At 35.4% G+C, this 24648-nt stretch overlaps 1 protein-coding gene across 6 annotated transcripts in view; it reads right to left on the bottom strand.

Annotated features, from left to right (window-relative positions):
• LOC112456336 (homeotic protein antennapedia) overlaps positions 1–24648 on the bottom strand; it is a 148774-nt gene that overhangs the window by 53010 nt on the left and 71116 nt on the right. Inside the window, exons 1-2 of one of the 6 annotated variants that reach the window (XM_025018813.1) lie at positions 2118–2331; positions 1492–1663 (exon numbers count right to left, since the gene is read on the bottom strand). The exons of 3 other annotated variants lie outside the window; for them this stretch is intronic. The gene's annotated coding sequence lies outside the window, so the exon portion shown is untranslated. Of the gene's footprint in view, positions 1–1491; positions 2332–9090; positions 9148–24648 lie in introns of those variants that run through there. 2 more of the 6 variants (XM_025018847.1, XM_025018864.1) reach the window with 2 other exon arrangements.

Consider the following 24648-nt stretch of genomic DNA (forward strand, 5'->3'; position numbering starts at 1 on the left):
CATTCCATGCTTCATATAAAGAATCGCGTTAAAATGGAGATTACTACGATATTATCTCACTATCTGTCTTCTAACAAACAGAGATACATGCAGATATACTAGAAATGCTATTTTTTTTTTAATAGACTGGCTCATATAAATTAAGAAATGACGGACCGTAACTAGATAAAGTGATATCAATTTCTTCATTTGATATGAAGTAAAAGGCGAGAGATTTATATAAAGTGTTTAAAAAAAATTAATTAGAAATCAGGAAGCATGTAATATACACGTTTGACATTACTCGATAAATCTACTCTCACAATTTATGTTATGTCAAATTTTTTAATTTTAATTAATTAATTAAGCATTTTAGTGAATACTATAGCTTGTATATATATATAAATTCCAGAAACTTTATTTTATTTATATGATATTACATTCGCTTAATTTTAATGAAGATAATTTATTTTTATATTTGAAAAGCAAATATATATAATTTAAATCTTAGGTATATACTTATATATAGTATTTAGCATATAGCTTAGGATGTATAAGAACTTTTATGTTTTTTACTAAAAATCCTAAATCTCATAATAATGGATGAGAAGGACAGGACTGCAACTACATCATTGAACAATTTCTGGTCGACCCACAGGAAGCACGACCGAATAAAGAATGGGTGGAAAAAAAACCAAAGATGTATAACGTATGTGCCTATTTCAGCTAATAATCCCGTTATGCCCGGTTCGATTTTGCCTCGCGGCAGATAATGGACGCGCCAGAAATCAAACCCGGGACTAAATCAGCACGTTGGGGGCGTAAAAGGGGGACGGAAAGGGGACTGAAAGGCCGCCTCATCATCCGTCAACTGTCAAACGTCCAACCAATCCTGCAAGAACCAAGAACCAAGCAACCACCCACGGGGCCTCAAGGGTAAATTACACCTAGCCTTCTATCCAATCTCGCCTCTTCCTTCTTCGCTCTTTCTCTCTTCTTTCCTTTTACTTTACCTATCAAAGTATCCGGAAAATTTTTGTTCTCTTCTTTTAAGTTAAAAGTTTATTACACACAAAACAGATTTTTTATCAAGAAATTTTGAAATTTTTTATTGCATAATCTCGTAAATATTCGAAATTTCTTCTGTCTAACTTGAAGAGATCAATATTTAATAAATTTAAAAAATTATAAAGTTTCTTAGAAAGTTTCTTAAAGAAATAGCTTAGTAATTAATTCGTTAAAAAAAATTTGCGATGATAAGAATTAATTAAGCAGCAAAGTTTTTTCAAAATATAAATAAAGTGTCATATGAATGTGCAAAGTAGAGAATTAAATCTTGAGCTAAACATTAATAAACATTGATTTGTCAATGTTTATACAGTATAATTCAATATATTACGAACAGGCTTTTTATTAGAACGGTATTTTCTAAATAAACGATTATTACAAGGACGAGATAATACATACGAGTATAACATACAAAAATACAAAATAAAAATTATGTCAACTTACCAATTGTTTGACTCTTCTTATTTTAAGCAGCAGTTGTTATTTTAAAACATTTAACTCACATTTCGAGTTTAAAAAGGTTCTTACGGTAATTAACATCTTGATGTATTTAATTTTGTATTGTAATGGAGTGATAAAAATAACTTAGTCGTGTTGTGTGCGTACGTAGAAAATGCTAATGGATGAAGCAAGGAGGAAATAGATAAGTAAATCGTGAATGGTCAAGAAAAAGCTCATGTTGTGATACGATTGCCAATAACATACTGCTATAATAATTATATTTATATGCAATAAGCGATAAATTTTCCGATGCGATACAAGAAACCAGTTTAGGCCACGGAGTGGTCAGTGATTACAAATATCTTTCGCACGTGTCGATTTCTGCACCGAAATACATCGATAGAGTAGACGCGAAGACTTATTGACAGATTTATTGCAAAGTGTTTCATACGATATTGTGTATTATCAATGCCGTTTGAATTATGTCACAGAAATGTTAACACATATGTCATGAAAAATGTCTGGTAAAAAAACTTATTATAATTCGAAGAGAGTTCAATAGCACAGGAACCAGATGATATCGCAAAAAGCATGCAGATATATTAATTTTCACAAAACAAAAGTCGGACGTTCACGGACGAAAGCGTAAGGCCACAATTGTCCGAAATCACGATGGAGCAGAAGTTTGACGCGCGAGAGTAATGACATCCGGTATCTGTTGCTAACTTGAAACTGACAACGAAAAAAAACTCGTAATCCGCGATAATTGTAGTAATATCCCTTTTTTGGAAATTGCAACGGAATGGATATTATTAGGAAAGAGGAACGGACCGATCGCGTAAGTTAACGGATCGAGACGCGCAGAAACACTGCCAGGATTATGAAGTGCGATGTTGATGGCAAGCAGCGCCGCTGAAGGAGGAAGGAGTGCGCGCGGGAAACACACCACGCGCACCTATACGATCTGCCGGATGCCGCAAGACATACAAGCATTCACGTCTACTTATCGCCACATATCGTCGAGCGTCAAAGCTAGGGTACGCCTTGGAATATTTTCTAACGATAAAAATCACCAACAATTAATTTTCATGATAACCACTACACAAAATTCAAAGCTATATTATTCCCAAAAATACAAATATTATCTTTTTTTTTTTTAGTTTTCATATAATTTAACGTTAAGTATGTTCTATAAAATATATGTTCTATATATAAAAATTAATCTTCACAAATAATTATATTTTAAAAAAACATTGCTTTTTCGATAAAAATTCTTATATACATTTTTTATTTTATTTACAACGTTCTCTAAATAAAAATTTTTCGTTTTAATAAAAATTAATATTTTTAATAAAGCGGGCGGTAATATGTTTATATCATAATAATATGAAAGGGAATATTATTTAATATATTAAAAAACAAAAAACAGCAAAATAATTATAACACAAATATGTTACAAACTAACAACTTTTCTTTCTGATATTTAAGCGGAAATATAACTTTCCTGTCTATTACAATACCTTAACCGAATTGCGGCGCGTTTTTAGTAGTTCCGCAATTTTCATCGTAGACTATATATATCCGCAATTACTTTGATGGCGAGGAAAGCTTTTAACGTAGCCCACCATGACCGCCGACGAACGAATCAAACATAGCTTACTAACATGTACGAAGCTACTAGCCATGTTGAAGAGGGAAGCCGAAGTAATACCTGGGACGTGGACGTAACGTAATGTATCGCCGCAGGAACAAGCGTGTTACAATGGTAACGCGTTCTGTCACGGTACGTGATATACTACATGGTGATGTAGACTAGAAACGCCCATGCGTACACTGAGAAAAAAAAATCGTTGATTCAAAGAAATATTATTTGATTTAACTAAATGCAGCGGTCACGGGCTGTCAAGCTAACATTTGTTAATTCAAAAAATATTATATTGAAATAAATTCAGAATTTCTTAATATTACTCACGTATATTTGATTTAAATATATTAATATTTGCATTAAACAAATCACTACAACTAAACGAGTTTAGTCAAATTAACGACATTTTTTTCTCAGTGTATAGTCGTAAGGTCCGAAAATACTTAATCAGCGATTTTTCTTTCTATCTTTTCACAAAAGAAAAAAAGTATTACAAAAAAATTTATTTTATTTTTAATATTTTACGAGCTTTTTTTATTAATTCGATAAATATATTAAATATATGTAACGATATATAATTTATTAGAAAAGTTAATAACCTATAGTATGAAAATTTAAAAAAATGTAATAGAAAATATGGAAATAGAAAATAATGTAAACAGATCAAACAACGTGTGTATATTTAATCAAAATGTTATTCAAATTGAGCTCATGTTAGTATAATTCAATTATCGTACATCAGGCTCTATTTTACTTTGTAATCACACACAACGCGTATTCCTATAAGGAATTATTTTGCAAACTAAAGTTGTACATAAAATCGATTCCTCTACCATATCGAATAGATTTCAATTATAGTTCTTAGATTCCAGAAATCATCCAGAAATTCATAGAAAGAAATTACATTTCTCATCAAGGTTCGACGTTAAGTCTCGCAAAGCCAGAACAGAATCGATGTTTATTTCCATCCACATGTGTGTGTGTGCAGGTAGAAATCGCCACGTGAAATCGTGTAGTTGATAGTAGCAATTACAAATCGCGTGATTTGTGGTCGTAACTCGTCGCGACGGCGGCGTCGTGACGCTCCCAGGTTACCTGCAGGTGGCCGGCACGAAGTTACCTTCGCCTTCAGCACGGCATTGCTTTTTGAATGACGGAATATTACATCGGGTTTTACATCCCCTCGCGAAATTAGTGATGTTTTCGTCCATATAGCAAACTCTATCATATATCAGAAACTGGCAATTTGAAATATAGTTTCTAAATTGGATTCGGAAAGTATATTTGAACTTTTTTTAAATTTTTACTTTGATGACACTTTGTATCTACTAACAAACTTATTTTTAATCTTATGGAAACTTTTAATTGTGAAACAAATATTATTTACAGACCAACTTTTAAAAATGCGAAGATATTTTTCGTATTAATTTCGAGGAGCCACATAATGCGTGGCGTTTAAACGAAAGTAGTCCCGTAATATTTCGTTTCATTAGTAATTTAAAACACGATCAGTGGCGCAGTGTCGACAATTCAGCCGGCAGGAGTCGACACGTGGCGGATTTAGAAAGTCACGAACCGACTGCGACCGTCGCCGACACTCAATTTATTCGCTGCCGCCGAACTCGTTCGGCCACTAATTGAAAAGCGGACAAATTAACACAGTGAACGGATCGTGGCAATTTATAATACCATGTCTACAACAATAGATAAACGAATGCAATATGAGCCGAGACATAAATACCGATTATTAATGATGATGGATAAAGAGAATTAACCGATTGGAATTCGTGATAAATTCGCAGTGTCTCTATTATAACTTCTCAACGCGTGAAAAAATTAGAACAAATGTTTTTATCTTTAAGAACGATCTTAGAGAAAAGAAGATTTGAAATACGCTCTATTTAATTTTATTTTAATTTAATATTACGTTTTACATACCATTTTAATTAGAAATTATATCAAGATTATATCATTAAATGCTTGGATGCATTATTATTATTTTTTTTTATCGCGTATTACTTTCAATATCTCAGATATTTATAGAAATAAAATCATACATTAAAAATGTACTATATATAAACTATATATAAACGGATCACACTATGTAGTAAGCTGTTACATGTTACAAACATTTACTAAAATGCAGAAACAGAAATTCCAACAATTTGAAATTGTTGACGTGTAGTATGAGAAAAGTGACTCGACACAGTTCGAAGAAATCATCCCTAAGTTCTACGAATGTGGAGCTGATACGAGCCGTGTAACAAATACAAACGATTATTATCGAGCCCCATTTGAAGGGGAGACAGTAATTATAATGATTATATTAGAGTTGGGTGGTACGCGGCCGTCGAGGAATAAATTACAGGTTTGCTTGCTGTGTGCGGTCGACATAGCACCATAGGTTCGTTCGATAGATGCGTATCACAGTGTTTCATGCGACAGAGAGCGCCACTGCAACTGCCGGTTTCCGCAATTTCTTATCGCCGCTAATATGGCCGTCACATGAGTTAGAGTCTCGAAACTCGGACCCGATTCTTAAAAAATTAAAAAATCGTGCATTTGCCTCGCGGTGAAAGGCGGCACTGCAAATTGCGGACGGTGTCAAGGTCTTATTACAATCTTAAAAAAAAATTAGACACTATCGTACCTGGATCATGAAATGATTCATTGAATGGTAATAGCTAACAATTAATAACTTCAGCGAAGCAACTTGGGTATATGGATCAATTATTATTCAATTTAAACCTACAAATTATAGGCGTTATAAAATACGAGTTATGTAAAACTTAATAGACGAGAACGATGATTCTTCCCAAAAATTTATGACAATTCTTTACGAAAAATAAGAACATTCCTTAATGTTTTTACATATTTTATATTACCACTTTTATCTATCATCATGATTTTATATTTAAAAAAAGACGGTGATCTTCATACAAATTTCCTAAATGCCTCTATTTATTAAAAGATTATTATTTTTGCTATATATGCAATATTCTTACATATCTCTTTTTGCATATATTGTTATACAGTCATATTTCATTTTTCATGATTTTCATGATCATTATAATATTTTAATGCAGTTCTTTTTCTCTCATATATCTTCATATTTAAATTTCAGTATAGTATACGTAAACGTTTTATTTCTCTTCTCTTTTTCTATATTTATTATTTGATGCTTCCGTATTCCTTCACTTCCATCTATTCAATCCTCCTTCCTCTTCTTTTTCGCAAAACGCTCCACAGTCCACTTCTTCATTCTCAATTTTCTTGCTCTTATCGTCTTTCGTCTGTATCCTTCTTCACACTTTTCTTGTTTGTGACACCATCTTTCTCCTCCACTCCATTCTTCCTTTGCGAGGCGCACCGAGTACAGCGATACATGCGATTTTCTTCTCCTCGTCTTCCTTCTTATTCCTCTCTTCTCACTGTGGTGAAGATTGTCGCGCGATTAGTGTAGGCTCCGATGTCACGTGGAAGATGCATTGCCCTCGTGCCTTGGACCGCATTATATGTATCCGCGGTGTATGCATATCTACCGCGGCTTATACGGGCATCGTTTATATACGGTAACGCTGTAAGTGTATAATCGCCGATCGCATTTGCTTGCACTTTACGTCAAGCCACTGCACCTTGCATGTCACCAAGCATCAACGATGTGACGTATCCCGTGTAAACGAAGCGATATGTTGTAGTGACATGTGACATGTCATTTCGAGCGATAAACGCGATCATTACTACAGTTGTCCATCTTGAGTATTACGTTGATCTATTAAAGTAATTGTTCTCATAGTATTTTCAAATTGTATTTGCTGCATCGAAATATAATAATTTTCAATTATGACATCTTTTTAGAATAAAATATACCTATCATTTTATTATAGATGTATAGATTTTAATACGTAATGGAATATTCAATAGATGAGATATTTAGAAAAAAAAAGCATGTTGTCGGAGAAGACATTTGTATGATAAAACGATGACATTTCTAACGATACTATCGATTATGAATATTGTGAGTTTCATTCTTTGAACTCAGTTCCACTTTTTGAGAGTACTGATTTAGAAATGTTAAAAGATTCCGACACCTGCGGCCAGAGCCACGCTTGTCCCTTTTCCCATTTGGTCTGTTCTGTTCAAATGTCCCTGGCGTGCCGAATCAATTCGATTAACACTAAAACAACCAGCGTTATTTCGGTATATGTAGACATCCAAGTATACAGAACTTCCTATATACAGAAAATTAGTATGGTTGATGGAAAATAAATTGGCATGTATTATCATTTTTTTTATCTCGACAAAAGTCAATATAAATTTTAAAACAATTCCAACAAAAGCACTTTAATAATTTCTATAATTTAAAACAAAAAATTGAAATCCGTCATTTTGATGGAGTTGATTGTTCTAGTGTTAACAGATCAGATAGAATATTTACAAATTCTGTCCCGCAAATAAGTTGAAAAAATTATCATACAACATAAAGTACTTGACATATTTTCTGTAATATGCTATTTAATCGCATTTACTATCCACATGTCAATGGTCACAAAGGTGCACAATGCATATTTTATATTTTTCTTTTTTTCTCTATTATCGTAGAATGTAAAATTCTAAATAAAATATAAAAGTATCAACTATATAGAACTGCAGGATAATGCATCGTGAATCCGACCATCCGATGATTCACTGTTGCTCGTTACTCAAGCAGCTTTTTACTTTAATCATATTAATGAAGCATTTAATCTTGCTGCGTGTTTTACAAGCCGCCGGGTGTGTGGGCCTATCCTGATTTCGTTGTTGACGAGAATTTCTCAGCACTGCTTTTGTGGGCATCTTTCTAACCTTCAGTCCTATTCGCTATATGCCTCTCTCTTACTCTCATATTATTCATCCTTTCTTGTCCATTTCTAACTTATTGTTTTATTTTTCATCCTCCAGCAACGTTCGCTAATAAGTCTCCCTTAAACCTCCATTTACACCTTTACTGTGATACATGCAGGCTCAGATCATTAATTGCTCAGATATTACAATGATATATTGTAATGCAATGTAATACATGTACTTATGCTCATGATATATTTATGTGCGTGAAATAATTATCAAATTTGTGTGCGATTCTTTCATATCATTATTACGTATCATTGCGATCATTATGTTCTCAGTGCTTGTATTATCCGATAAAATAAAAATTTGTGCAATAAAATATGTGATAATTAACTTAATTAAAACGACTGACTAATTAAAAATAAATATAATAAACAATAACACTTTTAACTTTGATATTTTTCTGCGTCTTTTAAATTTAATATATTATCTATTTGGTATCTATCTCGATCACTCATGGCACACTCATCTAAAGATAATGAGTTTTATTTTTATATAAATATATTATTTTAATTTTAGTCTTAGTATTATATTATAGCACAAAAAGAACTTGATCTTCTTATAACGTTTATTATATTGTTATATCCGAGAGCTGTTCATAAATTCACTCATTTGAAAAAAAGCATTTGCGTAAATAAGAGAAATTGATTAAACAATTTAACAATTTAATGTGGGACTGAATGTAACGCAACAAAGCGCTATACAACGTGAAATATGAAAATTAATAAATTATAAAAGCCGTTTTATACACAACACGAAAATCGGGCCCGCTCAAATTTCAAAATGTCGTCTGATTTATCATCTGACAGTTCTAAGGACAATCTTCTTTTTGCTTAGTATCGATCGGGCATATCGGATTAGAAATTTGTAGCAGGATATAGGGATGAAATACAGGGACGTATTATAACATTATATTTACTGTATGCATATGCACAGCAGAATTTAAATAATATTAATAAGTATTTTTAAAAAGCAGAAAGTGACACAATAAAACATGGAATTCTATGCTTATTATTTCATTCGCGCAAAGCACGAAAATTTAACAAAGTTATAATAAATAAATTGCTTACATCATACCAAGCAAGTTGCATGCTCCACAAGGCTCGAGGCGTTGCAACGTCACTTACCTGAAACAATAAATTACATGCTGTTACATGGATTGTTAGATATGGATTGTACACATGTATATTATGGATATTCTGTTAATACTCGATACATTGTTTAATTCTGTACGCTTCTATATCCTTATATCCTACATATCCGTGTATTTATACGCATGATTTATAGTCTGCTATTTTGTATCAGAATTTATAGATATCAATTTTTAATCACATTATACAAAAAAAATATTATACATGATTGTTTTATACACAAATATCATTATAAGATTCAAGTATAACATTCATTTGAACTTGACAATCTGCTATTTTGATGAAATATAATATACGACATTAACTGTAATTTATAGACATTACAACCAATAAATAATACATAAAAAATACGATATAATTGTGACTTAATGAAAAATTAGAAAATTGTCAAAATCTTTACCGGTTGAATCAAAATATATTCATCCAAATATGTGCGTGATAAGATCACGGCATAATGACAACGGTGTCTGCAGCGCGGTCCAACATCTCTTTACATTCTTATTGGCTGATACTCAGCATCCGCGCGCACATTTATTGGTCTCAACCGACACGTGGTGTCATCCACTGAACACTTCGCTATCCCCAAACGTGCCCACAGGATAACGCGCACAGTTAGACACCATCAAAATTTGAATATTTTTCAAATTTTAATCACATTCACTAATTTCTCTCAAATTTCTGACGCGCGGTTCCATTTGATCGATAATTATAGAGTAACGAATTCATATGACATAATGCAATGGGCGCGATCAGCAGAATAATTTCAGGCGAAAGATGTGTATAAAAGGCGGAGAGAGTGAAAAAGAAAAAAAGGAGCGGCACGAGACAGAGTGGAGACACCACATAAACCTTTCAGTCCGCAAGCCACCACATAAATATAATAGAGAAGGTAAGGCCTCGTGATGGTCGGCCGGCATTGCCCGCCGAACCGTCACGGACTCAGCACGTCGTACAGGAAGGGGGAATTTGCGCGGGGTGGGGTGAGATGGGTGGACGTGTCAGAGACAAAGTGGAGGCCGCGCGGGGTCGAAGGGGGCATCGGTGGCCGACTCCTCTCTCTACGCCGCGCAATACACGGCGGCGTGAAACACGGGGAAACGGCACGAATGATCGATGGGATTCTGCGCCGTTGCAGGCATAGCACAGGTACATAGACATACCCCCACTCTTCCTACCACTCACACACAAGAAAAGCAGTAGGAAACCCCCTCCCCCTTCTTGGACATGGACGGGCGGCTACGCCGCCTGGTGGGCACGGTGCACGTGGTTCCCGTGAGAAGTTTGGAGCATAATCTCGTAGATGGCGCGCTATGCGTTCGGTGCTGAAAGCGCCATCTTACAGCACATCGATGAACATTGTCGACATAAAAAACCAATCAAATTGAAAAGTCGATAAGTCGGTAAAAAAGAAAAGTGCTACATGTCTATGATATAAATTATATGATATAAGTATATATTAATGAGCTAATTCACATATGCATTAGTAATAGAGATAGATACATAATAAACGGATAACTTGAAAAAAATTAATTAATTAAAAAAGAAGTATACATATGTTTATTACTGCACTTGCCTATCCAGAAAGAAAGACAATACAACATTATTTTTTATTGCTTTAGAAAATTAGATGATTATCTTTATATATGACTTAAAAATTTGGAACACTTTGAATTAGACTTGAAAGCCAATAAAAAAAAAACATTTAAAAAATATTTCACTTAAAAAACCAAAAATTACTTTAATATTTTCAAAAAGGGTAAAAACTGTTCCTATAATGATATAAATATTTTCCCATAAAATTTTTCATCTAAAATTTGAGTTAATAAATATAAATCAGGAAATAAATTAATATAGATGAAAAGTTTAGATAAATTAGAGCTGACGCGCGTGCGATGTTATTGATCTATAAAGAGCATAACGCTATATATTTCATAAATTTTATGAAACTTAAGCAATTCGTACTGCGGCTTATCAATATTAATATGTTTACACGGTGCATTTGTTATTTGTTGATGCATGTCACAACACATAAACTTAATTGTCACATTGTCAAATCATGCACGATCGGCTGCCGTGCATGCGTGAAGTAATGCAGCTACCTCCCTGCTAGAACTGATCGGGTTAGGTGATTTGTTGAAACCTCAAGGTGAAACTTAGTTACGCGACACCTCACGCGCACGTGCCCATAAACTGCGAACGCGTGAAGCATTCGTGAAATGCAACCATCAAGACCACCCATATCTTGGAGCCCCTTCTGCACGCCCATTGACGTGAGTATTGCTTTCATGATCGCGCGCACAGATAAAAATTATTGAATGAAAGAAAACTCGTTCAACAAGAAAAAGCTGATGCTATGATGATATTAATAGAACGAATAATTATACAATTTTATTTGCATGTTCAAACTCCATAACGTGATATAATGGAAGAAAAATTTAGTCTGTCGGTGATATATAGTATTATAGCAAAGACAGAATGCGTGATACTTGTGAAGTATTTTATACGCTTTAAAGTATTGTAAAAGATATTAATCATACTGAAAGCAGCATGATTAATGTCGTTATTTATGTGTTGGATAATATTCTTCAACAGAAAATAAAAATAAGAAATCAGATGTCGTGGTGTTTCAGGGGACATAAGCATCATATAATTAGTTGCACTCGGTTTCACAGCGGGTATCGCGCCTCCAAGGGTATTGTACTTTATATCACGAAAGTAGCGCGAAGCACGGTAAAGCAATTGATCAATATAGCGCCAACAATCCCTTGTAGCTACCCCTCCGCAGCTTCCAAGCTCCGTCTGCCCCTTCCTCCGCCTTCTTTCGTCCAAGTCCCAACGGCGCGGAGAGAACGCACCCCCATAACAAGTTTCTTACTCATCTTTTTCGTTCAATAACTCTCCATCCAAGATGGCCACCGCGGTCGTCCCTCATTGGCTGGGGGAAGGGTCGCAGGGGTCTGTACGGGGTTTGGGTGGTTGACCCGTAGTGGTGCGGTGCGGGACGCAGGAGGGGGTTGGAAGCAGTGACGCTATCTATCTTCCGTTGCCTTGGCTCGGCGTAACATAAGGCAAGATAAATTGCGGGATCTCCCGGGTTCTTGAACCTTTCTGGCAAATTGCATAAGAATATCCACCCTCCACCCCACAGGCTGCCTCTTCTCTGCTCCTCCCCCCTGACTGCCCCCGCGGCTCCAATGGAATTGGAATTAACTCGAATAAATCACCTCCGCGCGGCTCTGTACGGATACGCAAGAGCTTCGGCCGTGTTTCCGCTCCACGAAGTTAAAATTTCTTTTAGTACAATACAATGTTATAGTATTACAAACATTCATATTTTTTAGATCTTTTACAATGAAGACGAAATAAAATGTAAAATTTCGTTAAATAGAAACAACAATGTTATTAAAATATTATAACATTTTTCTCTTTTTATAGTTTAAAGTTATAGTAAAAGTTTGTTTTGGCGAAAGTTTTAAAAATATAATTATAATATTTGTTTTAAGAAATTGTTAACTTTATTAATTTTATCACAAATTTTTTGTGTAAAATTTCCTGATTAATATACTAAAAGCTTTAATTGTATTCTTTATATATCTCCAAAAATCATTACACAGTAAATATGTGAACGAAACAGAAGACACAATATGATATTTAACTCATTAATTTCTGGTTATTAAACCAATTTATAAAATAGTATTTTTTTTAAATTTATAAATTTTTCAATTAATTAAGATTGAATAAATACAACATCTGGACTGATGTGTTGGATTCGAAAATATCTTTAAACGTATGGAGACATATACTATACTGTACGTGTGCGCGCGCACATCATGGCCGATTGATCAGAAGAACGTATCTGTTGCGTAAAATTGATAGGAATAATCTAATTTATATAGCGTCATATTCAAATTTATTCTTTAAGTTTTATTTTCTAAATATCTCATGTGGAAGCTGTTTTGTTAATAAATAATACGTAATCGCGTAAAAGATAATATATGATATTACTCGTAAATTGTTTTGGTATACAGAATTATTCAAAGCGCACTGATAAGAAATGTTAGGCACGAGCCGACGAGGCATAAACCAAATCCGCCTCTTTAGTCAATATCCTAATACGGTTTATCTGGAGCTATTATCTACTTCATTTGTCACAATTACGGGGCTCGTAACCCTTTTGCGCGCATGCTTGTTGCGATATCTCGATCGCATGCCATCAGCATGACAGTTCCCCTCTTACTCAGGCTGAGAACCGAAGAGGGGAAGTGGCTGGTTATCACTGCCTGCCGGCTGGCTGGCTGGCTGACTCTCCGTATCGTTTTCCGTGTATTGCGGCAGGTCAGTAAATCCGAAAACGAGCTTTACGATTTGTTTACTCCGTACTGGGTTATGGGACCCGGTTATATAGCCGTAGGTATGCGCGCGGGCTATGTGATCGCGGCCATAAACGCGTCTGTTATGCGCTCGTAAACCGTGAGAGCCCCACTCAACGTTCGGCGCTATAGCGGTGTTTCCCCTTCTGCGGTCGAGCCTCGTAAAACACTTGTTTTACGATTGCTGCCTATCGTTGACGATGCTGCCACCGTTCGCGTGGTGAAAGTATTCAATGTGTTATCTGGATCGTCATTCTATCCCGTTTCTCGATCCTTTCTCTTTCCATTCTCATGCTCAATAGGGTCTGAACTGTCTGAAGGACATCGACACACATATGCTCGACCTTGATGATGGGCAAGGCTATTAGGTCAACTTTTATTGCGTATCCCTATAACTCGTGCTAAATTTTTATAGGTATATTAAAATCCAACTGCAATCTAAAAAAGGTAGATTTATTTCATTAATATATTAGATTGATTCCTTATAAATCAATAAATAAATTGGAGTTAAATTCTTTTTATTAATTAGGCATATATTTATAAGAGAAAGAATTAAACAAAATGAGTTTTTGGGTATGCATATTCGTTGCATGTGCCAATAGTTTTCTCCCGCAAATAAAGTTGCACTTTATTAGAATTATTTCGTACCATCTTATCGTCTATTTGAGCTATCGTCTGGCAGACAGAATTCTCATTGATACATCAAGACCAGTAATTCATTTCGTATGTTCCGTACAAACATGCAAATCGCATCGTAGAGTAATGGTTTCGTGTCACGATCAGCGCGCCTCTAGCGGTCGACGTTTTATCGACGACTGCTCTATCGGTGATGACGCGACGCTTTCTCTACGTCACGGAGTTGACGTCATCAGCGGTATAGAAAAGGAGCGACGACAGAGTGGATGTGACGTAACTGGATCTAAAGGGAGAGAAAGAGACGGGTTGCGCCAGCCATGCTGGTGTAGGTAGGGGAAGGAAGAAAAGGGAGCCATTATAGAAGGGGCGCGACTAGGCTGAATCCTCCCCACCGGCCTGGTCGGCCCACCGAGGAAACAGCTGTCAGCTGCGTGGAGTTGCGGACCCGCAACTCTCACCCACCAACCCTCCTACATTCTATTCCGTGTGCATGTGTGCGTTAGTACATGTGTCCTGTGTCCCAACCTAAACTCATCCAGGCACAGAATCAGCCGGGCTGCCACCCACCCCTGATGTTAAAATATTCTGGTGGGCGAGCGAGCGAGTGAGCGCGAGCGCGCGCGGGACGGGAATAGCTCGGGAGAATTATGGCCGCCTCCGAGAATCAAATAACTCTTTAATCCGCGGGCGCGTGTACGTTGCTCACGCTTCTTTCTACCGTGTGTCGTTTGTCTCGCTTCCGCTCTCTTGCGCACGTTGTAATTTTCTCGTCGCTGTCATTGATCCGATTATCCATGATCGGTGACTGTCGTTAGCACTTACGTCAAATTATTGATTTCAAAGTTTTTTGCAACTTTTAAAGAGAAATTTATTAGTTTTAGTTTTTGTGGTAAAAAACAAATATTTTTATAATAAAGCTACCTAAGAATAATAAAACTAGAATATATAATAAACAAAATTGTTAGCTATTAAGTTCATATTTGCTAATATATAACATCATTTATATATCATCTATATTATATACATATAATACACATATTAAAGTAAAATGCAAAAAAGAATTTATAGAAATAAAAGAGATTGTTGGTAAAACAGATTCCGTGTTGAATATTATATCAATTTGATAATTATTAAAAATCAGTAATTTTTAAATAGATCATGTAATTTAAATAGAGAAATTGTACTAGATAATATAAATACATTTTAAGATTATATTACATAAACAACTAATTTTAAATCAAACAATTTATTACAATACGTGTAAATTAAAGTGCGAACAAGAGAGAAGGAGAGAAAAAGAGAGAGAGAGAGAGAGAGAGAGAGAGAAATAAAAAATTATGATTTAATGTAAAATTGCAAGGTTAATAAACTCTACCATATTTGTTAAGAGAAGATAAGAATTTTGTTGAATGCGTGTGTAATGATGCACTCGAATGTAATTAAAATGCACGATGTTTTTCTCGTTTATGCGGAAATCACGAGTAAGTACATCCCTCATGGCGTGTATGCACGCAGATTAAATATCGGACAATCGTTTACATGTAAGAACACACGCATTTGCAAGGGGCGGCAGGAAGATATATCGTTCCGCTAATTTGTTCTTCGTGAGCAAATCCATTATTAGGCGGAACACGAACTTTTGTGACTAATTGTAAGTAACGTGTGCATGCTTGAGCGACTATTACAGAAACTTGTATCAAACATGCTTCCCCACACGTGAGAAAATTGAACTATTGCGCCAAACAATTTAATTAAATTTAGCATACAATAAAAGACATTTTGTAGTTTTCTGATGGAAAAAATTTTTTAAATCATGTTACGTGTGTTCCAACGTAGACAATATTTAAAAATATTTAAATAAGAAGTTTCCAGAACATATAAAAGCAAATCTTTCACATTCTTATTTATTATTATTATTATTATAAAAGTTTAAATTAAAATCATGGAATTATAATTATAATCATGGAATTATTTAATATTGAAACTAAAAAGATTTTAATAAAAATATTTTCCACTTAATTTTGAATACAGTAAAACAGATTTACTTTTGAAGACACGTACAAGCGCGTTTGTACGTGTATGCGTACAAAGCGGAGCCACAGTAAAAAAAGGAACAGTATTTATTACATGGGTGTAAAATACGTAGCACAAAAAAGTTTTTGCCATTATAGGAGAATAAATATGTCCTAGAATTAGAAGACGAACAAAAGTTTCAAAAAGGACATCCTTTGATGAGTGGTCCCTTCTCAATGCAAGATTTAAGAATCACAAAGCAGGAAGCAGACCACAACTTAAACTGTAAAACCATCAATTCAGTTCTGATTTTTTTCGCCTACAGACATGTGTAAAAAATCAACGTAAAAAAGAATCAATGTTACATACAATGTTACAACATTCTGTATATTCAATGTGAAATATTCGATTCTGGAAGACTGTGTGGATTTACATAATATTCTTTTTCTATTGATTATATTTATTTCTAAATAATCTTATTGATTATTGTAAATAATTTCAGAATTCAGTAAAATTCAATAAAATTACACAAATACTGTCTAAATCAGAATTTCAAAAGGAAAGAATTTCGCTCCGTGACCATTGGTCTCGCCAAGGTCGGGCAAGTACATAGTCATAAGTGGACGTGGACAACAGTCGGTCATCGGTGGGGCTATAAATCGGCGGGTGACGTTTTTTGTCTGTACCGGAGATACTGGATAGAAAAAGGCGAAGAAGAAAAAAAGAGGCGTCGTAGCAAAAAACTCCAACATTCAGCTTGTTATAAGCGGACCCCGGTTAGGCAGACGCCAAGCAGGAGGATGACGTGGGGCCTAAAGGGGACCGAAGAAGGGAAAGAGGGACTAGAGGGAGATCCAGAAGGAACAATGCCTAAAGTCACCAGGAAGAATGTGGTCCGTCGGGCTACGAAAACGAACAGACTCACTCTGTCCGTTCCTCCATGGAAGACCATCGATACTCTTTGCAGCTCTTTTCTAATACTGGCGATAGAGAGAATTTAATGTATCGCTTAGCGTTACATTACGATTTGTTCCTTAAAAATGTAATTTAATTTTACAAAAATTGAAAAATTCAGCAAATTTTTAAAAGTTTTCCAAATAACTGTTGAATATTCAGAAAACCTGATATTTCTTGAATATAGTCATAATTTATATTACCCACATATTTCTAATAAAATTATAATTGAAGAGAACAATAAAAATATTATTGTTGAATTAAATATTGTAGATATTACTGCTTGAGATATATTATCTCTTTCTTCACTCTTCTACTCCAGAAAATCAATGCTGTCAAACGACTCTCGTCTACTAAGTTTTTCTAGTCGCAACTTGCGACTATGTGCTTACAATAAATCACGTTCAATCCTTATATATTAATGTCAGCGATAATTATAATTCTTATGAAGCGATCAAGAAATATCCCAATTTACGATCAATTTCTTGTTAATGACAGTAAATGAAAAATGAATCTAGAAGAAAAAAAAATGAAATTTACAGGCAACGCTGCTGGATGCTTCTATTATCGACGTATATAATCGCACAGATGTAATCTGACGATTTATTGCTGAACTGTATTTATGCCGAACATTTCATATGCATAAGCGGATCATAAAAATTAAATGTAAATAAAAATACGTGGTGGTTAAGATTTTTATGTCATTTTCGATAAATTCGAAAATTACGTTTTTTTTCGATTATACGCGAAAGATATTGCGTGAAAAATAATGCGTCTAAAACAAATGTTTTTCGTGAAGAAACTAAAGTATTATACACACATACATATACACTACAGGAATATTAACAATTTCAAAAATTATACCATTTTCTGACAGAAGATATATTTATTTTCGAAATAAACTTTATCTCCGGCGACAAACACTTTTGCTAGCAAACGAACAATTTATCGCGATATGGCTTGCCAGCTGCAAAAAGAAATTGCTTTTCTTTCGATTTTTCGCGCGTTTTTCTTATAACGCAACTTCGCTGTGATGCCCGGTCCCACCCCTTCCTTGTCGCCGAGAAAGTTTCCGCCGGTTGCGCAGCCGGCGCCTATGAGCACTCGCAGATAGGAAAAAGCGAGTTGGGTGGCTGTAAGACGGAGAAGAAGGAGGTGGTGGAGGTACGCGAATAATAAAAATCGGCCTCATAACTCACACCATGTGCCTCAGCGTGGGGTGGAAGAAAAGCAGAAGGGAGTGGGAGGGTTGCCTGAGCTTCTTATCTCAACGCTGGGGTGACATTAGCGCTACTACAGCAATTCTCTCTATACCGCTCTTCATGGCGTACCGTCTTCACTTACTGCTCACACTCTTATACTGATGTTATAAAGCAAAGAAATGTGAATATTAACAATGATTTACATAGGACAAATATTTATCCAAAAATATTGCGAAATGTCAACTTAATATGCGATATCGATATAAATATATCAATAATAGCATTAAAAACAAAACTTTTAATTTGCTTCTATGTACATATTTATTAACGAGCCTGGAAACTCAATATATAGACGAACAATTAAACAACCGCAATTCGCGGAACATCCGTTCGTACCGTGCAACGGATCCCGTTGCTGGCTCGTACATGATGAAGTGAAATGGGCCGGGCACTAATCGGCAATGGCCCGAAAGACTGGCGGACTATCGTAAACAACGTCGCTATAATGTACCCACGTGCTTTCACACACTCTTCGTTGCTCTCTTCATACGCAAACAAGGTAATCACAGTGTACAATAAATTCTTTTCCGTTTACTATCGTCCGTTGTACTAGATACATGTATATGTGATACTTTCACAAACATCATTCAAAATAATCAAATCATAATATACCCATAAACACAACAGTATTATTTACAGTATATAGATAGGGCCGAAATATACGGTGTAATTAATTATTAATTTATTATCCAATAGATTATCAATTTTATTGTGTGTGCATAGTAAATGGGAAAGATAGACTTTATAAGTGTTTGAGAATTTATGAGAGGCAATAAAGCATAATCAGGTTGTTTAAATATGCGTTTGAAATTAAGAATCGTTTGCGAGGATTATCCGACAGAAAAGTGGAGAGTTGGAAACGCACCTCCCGGTAAACTCGGTGCGCAATAGTACATACTCGTCCGTCACTGCCGGTGAACGCGCACAAGCGCGTATTTCTAACGCGCTTGTACAGAGCAGAGATGAGTGAGTTGGGGCGTGCGGAGGTGGGACCGCGGGAGGCGGGAGGGGGACACAGACAGGGGATGAGACACACGCGGAGAGTTATGACGCCGCACAATTAGCAGTTCGTGTGAGAGAGATCGATCGCCGCCGAGAACATACATCAACGATGTAAACTCAGGACGCGTATCGTCTCTACGCGTACATCCCGCGGATTCCGCGTAACAGTATGCGTAAATGTAGATGCGCCGTTTCGCTATTTTCGTCGATTTAACCCCCGGATGCGCGCGCGCGCGCAGGCGAAGCGCCGCACCGCTCTGCCAGGGAATAATGCATTTTCGTTTTAGTTTAAATTGCAGCCGACGGTAGCGCAGCACGAAAATTGGACGTTTGTTTAGCACGCGTCGCGTCGGCCTGCGCCAGACGAGAGACGCCGTAGTGTTTTGTCAATAGCGGGAGATTTAGTTTTGGATAACGGCCCGTGTGTGTGCGCGCCTCGACGCGCGACGCGCGACGCGACGCTGCTAACGCCGACGGGGGCACACCATCGATGGTTGCACCGATTCGTCATGTTATCGCTACTTCCGTTTATGCTTCATTAATTTTAATTAATTTCAATGTCGTTCGTTACCGCCGCTCGCGCTCTCCAAGCGTGATTAATTAAAGTCGGGGTATTATCAATGTTTTTAATTAATCCGTTGTAAATTGACTTTGTAAATTATGTTTGAAACCCACGAGCCGTTATCGGGATCTGAAGTTATGATTCGCTATTCAGCTCCGTTAGGAAACCGATATTTTCCGTTTACGTCATGCGCCGCGCCGCCGTTAAGCCGAATATTTACTTTTAAAAGATTTCAGCTGCACAAGTGGTGGTAGTTGACTTGAAACCAGTTTTATAAACGGTACATATAGTTTTTCCGCTATTTACCGTTTACCTTTACGGCTGTTTGCTGATATTATTACTCGAGGTATAACTTCGACTTATTATTGACAAAACTGATTAACCTTTTTATATATTGTAAACATTTATCTACAGAATATACAAATCTGTTTATGCTACGCTAAGGGCTCGATTTACGAAAGAAAATCGGGTATAATAATTTACATTATTATCAGTCTAGCATTTTCGTTAGCAGCAACAAAAACGATAAGAATGTTGCTAAATTACCTGCAGTTTTTCCACCTGACAAGGAAGCCCTCCATAGTAGCGTATAATTAGCTAAAAGACGAAGATTGTCTGCAGCCGCGTCGTCGTCAATCAAAGTAATTCACTTTCGCGCCACTTCAAGACGAAGTCATCTCTTCTCGAGCACTATGGACGGAAACTGTACGGCAGTATTTCTCGAGGGGCGCGTGCCACCGCGCTAAGTTACGAGGCGTTTATGAGCCATAAGCGATTCTACGGGCTAGATAGAGTTACTTAGAGGAGTTATTTCACTACTTTCAAGATGGAGAGAGTGGGACGGGCTAACTTTGATGCGTCTCGCAGCACCTCCGCTACGGATAGATCAGAAGGACCGCCTGCGACTGCCTGATTTACTATGGTGGACCGTACGTTCCTAGGGATCTCGTCTACCCTGCCTGCGGTACGACAGGATTTTGTGACGGGGGTAAAAGGGGGACGGGCTAGGGCAGAGGGATAGGAAATCATGAGGTGGGGCTTGTGAAGAGCGGCTTTGCCGCTGACACACGCTGGAGCTTTCTACTCCAACGTGTCATCAATAGATACATGCCCTTATTTTACTATCATAATCCATACTTAATTAGAGAATTTTAACAATGAGAATCTTAAATAAATATGTCACATATCTCATGTAGGTTTTCGCTATGTACAATTCATTGCAATAAAAAATGTTTAAAAAATTTAAAACTGAAATTAATTTAATTTCACATTTAATTCATATCAGAAGTATAACAATAGATGAGATGGACATGTATATTGCGCGGATAAATATTTTTAATGTAAAATACTCCGTTTTTTATGCGAGCGATTATCCCTTGTTCAGGAAATTGCAACTTCTGGACAGAGTTTACGTTTAAACCATGAAAACCATACGCGTACAATCGTAAATTCTTGTCTACATTTTCGTAGTAGGTATACGTAGCTGCATTTCGCACTGCATTGCGATGCGTAAAACTTGAAATGCAACATTCCTGCATTTATGCGCGACATCTCTGGGATTTTTTTCAGGTATTTGTTCGAAACTATTCGTAAGTATTTATCTATATATATGTTTAATTGAAATCATTGTGATAAATCTAACTTATATTTCCTCATTAGTGATTGCGTTAATTTATTTTTCGTACCCACAATTTCATAACAAATTAAAAAAAAATAAAAACTTTATATATATAAATGTATTACACACAAATTTGTTACATATGCCTACATATGGTCAATTAGATGTCATTTCAGCCAGGTTTTGCCTTTTAGATCACGGTTATCTACTATGGAGAGCTTATGCAACAATAGTCCCTAGGGTGCGACCCTACAGTTCAAAGGTATGCGAACGTCGTGTGGCATAATTTTCCTTTATATTTTTTTTTCTTTTTAATAGACTTTTTTACGCACCAGTGGATTCTTTTGGGAAAGAATTAATAGCATTTTTATGCTGGCGCTGTTTCCTTCATGGTGACATGACTTATGAGGCTGTTTTTAGTCAAAAAGGTACAAACATATGCGACGTTTTGTGATAGGATTTCTTAAAAAGTGTTACAGAACATTAATTCGAAGGTTTGACTCGTGGATGAATACTTAATCGTTTGAAAATTTAAAACATAAATAGTAGATATCACTAACATGATTCACAGAAGTCAAATTCAAATAAAATTTTCAATATTAATCAAGCGGCAGATATAAAATAGAGAAAGAAATATGCTATGTCATCTATCATCTATATATCAATCGAAGCTGAGGAGTCCAAAATGATCATCGTAAAGAAGCATATATTTTAATTATAGTAATTGATTAATAATTAATCAAGTTTAATTAAAATATGATACATAATTCTCATGATCTCTGTGTATATTTTATGTGTCGTCGTATAAATGTCGCGTGTCGTATATAAATTATAATTATAATTTATATTATAAAATTTATTGACGAAAAGTTAAAATTTTAATTGTTTCTATCTTTATCCACATTTATATCAGTGATTTGCTTTTGAGGGTTGCTATCACTAACGTTCGTATATAGGGGAGTCAAACGTGCGGTGAGGAGGGGATGACAAACGACATCATCGGCTGGCACGGCGCTACGATGGCGAAATCCATAACTGTCATCACTTCTAAACTAGATCTGGGAGAATTCAGATTGCCTCCCCGTTTTCGCGTCGACAGGTTAGGAAATTCGTGAAACGTGCAGAGTGATTGAAGCGTGCATTTCACGATGCAATTAATAATAGATCTTAACTCAAGCTGAATAAACGAATCAATAAAGACACTTTTCGTAAACGTAATAGTTCTTTTCTTTTTTGTACTTATTAAACACATTCCTAAATCATAATGTGAGAAAAAAATATTATATAGTTTTATTATATTTAGTTTTAAATTAAAGAGTAGAAATATTACTTTTTATATAGGTAAATAAAAAAATTTATCGACATTTTTATATAATTAAAGATTTTGTCGCTCAGATAGATAAGTCTTTGTGCCAGAAATACAAATTAATTCTGAATTCGTTTAATGATAGCCTAAGAACAGGTAAGAATTGGTCGGCCGAGAGGGTAATGGAACGCGACTGTCTGTACACTCGAAAGAGTGAGGAGGGTATAGTCAAGTGCGACCGCAAGGCCACAACCGCAGTGTGGGAAGTGAAACGAGCCGAGTGGCGTGGCTTTTAATGGAGTGAGGGAAACAACATTAAGTTAAGAGCAAAGCAGGGTGTGAGAATTACACGGAAATAACTGTAGCTGCCAGTAGAAACGGCGCGAAAGGGAGTGGAGAATACGATTCATAAACCAGCAATTACCCTGTTGCCCATCCACAAAACAGCGCGCGATCTTCAAGATGTCGCACGATTATAATGTATTTCTCGAGTGTTGAAGCCAACAATTCAACATGCAAAACATCATATCATACTAATATTTCATTTTGCATTTATTTTAACCAATGACACGAAATATATGGTATAAAATTTATAATGCCGTGATATATATTTTGTACAATGTTCACATCTGTAAAAATTTAACTAACGATTTCACCTACATTAATCACGGTAAAGTTTAAAAATTGTAAATATGAGTTATTACAAACACAAACGGCTTTTGTATTTACAAAGCACACTTATAAATTCTTTTCCTGATTTTATATAAATTATAATTATTTGTTTAAATTATTATATTTATTATTGTCTTTTTGCAATAACAAAAATCTTGTGTTACTATTTTATTTATAAAAAATATAAAAGATATTGTATAACTAATAATAAACGAAACTTCGAAAGTATTGACAGAATAAGGGTTAGGAAGTTCTCGATGTATTAAGCGGGGGATGCAATTTATCGAATGATAAATTTCAGAGAGATAGGATCGCGCGCGGTTAGATTAAACGACGATTCCTTCTCTTCGCCTCTTCTCGTTTCCACCACCTATTCCATCCACTGACTTCCCAAAGTAGTGAAATTAAATATAGGGGTCGAATTGCAGTCCACGGTAATATAAGCTTCTCTTCGTCTTCTTTTCCTTCCCTTTTTTATCTTCGTCCCAACATAAGAGAGTGTCTTTACTATTTTTATCTCTTGCTCTAGCTACTTTCTCTATCCTTATCTGCAACCGCAGACTTTTCTCTCCATCTTGACAAACACCTCCCTCTTGTATCTGAAAGCTACTAAGCTGGCGTCCCTCCGATTTAGATACTGATGCTATAGCTCACCAACCACTATCGTGCGAGAGGGACGCACAAAATAAGTTGGGTTCTAAAGTATCAATATACACTTTTTTCAAATTGAGAACTTATAAAATTTTACATATTATATATCAAATAATTGATATTAAATATTTAAATGTTTAAAAAATCCAAGAAGTACTTAATTAAAAATTTTGTTTTTTTACTTAAAGTTTAATGAATCCAGAAGTCAATACTTGTACTTGACATAAATAATATCTCGCATAAAAAAGAATGATGATATCTTATTCAGATTACGCGTAAAAATTCCTATTTATAAAAAAAATCATTATTCTTATTTTGCATACCTATATCAAATATATATATATATATCAGTTTAAATGTTTCTTATCTATCTTTCCTGTAACGTAAAAATATTAAAATAATTGCACGCTTAGATAGAGTATCTAAACGGA

This window comes from Temnothorax curvispinosus, unplaced genomic scaffold, assembly GCF_003070985.1.
Source record: "Temnothorax curvispinosus isolate PA1 unplaced genomic scaffold, ASM307098v1 QBEX01000632.1, whole genome shotgun sequence".
Taxonomy (NCBI): Eukaryota; Metazoa; Arthropoda; class Insecta; order Hymenoptera; family Formicidae; genus Temnothorax; species Temnothorax curvispinosus.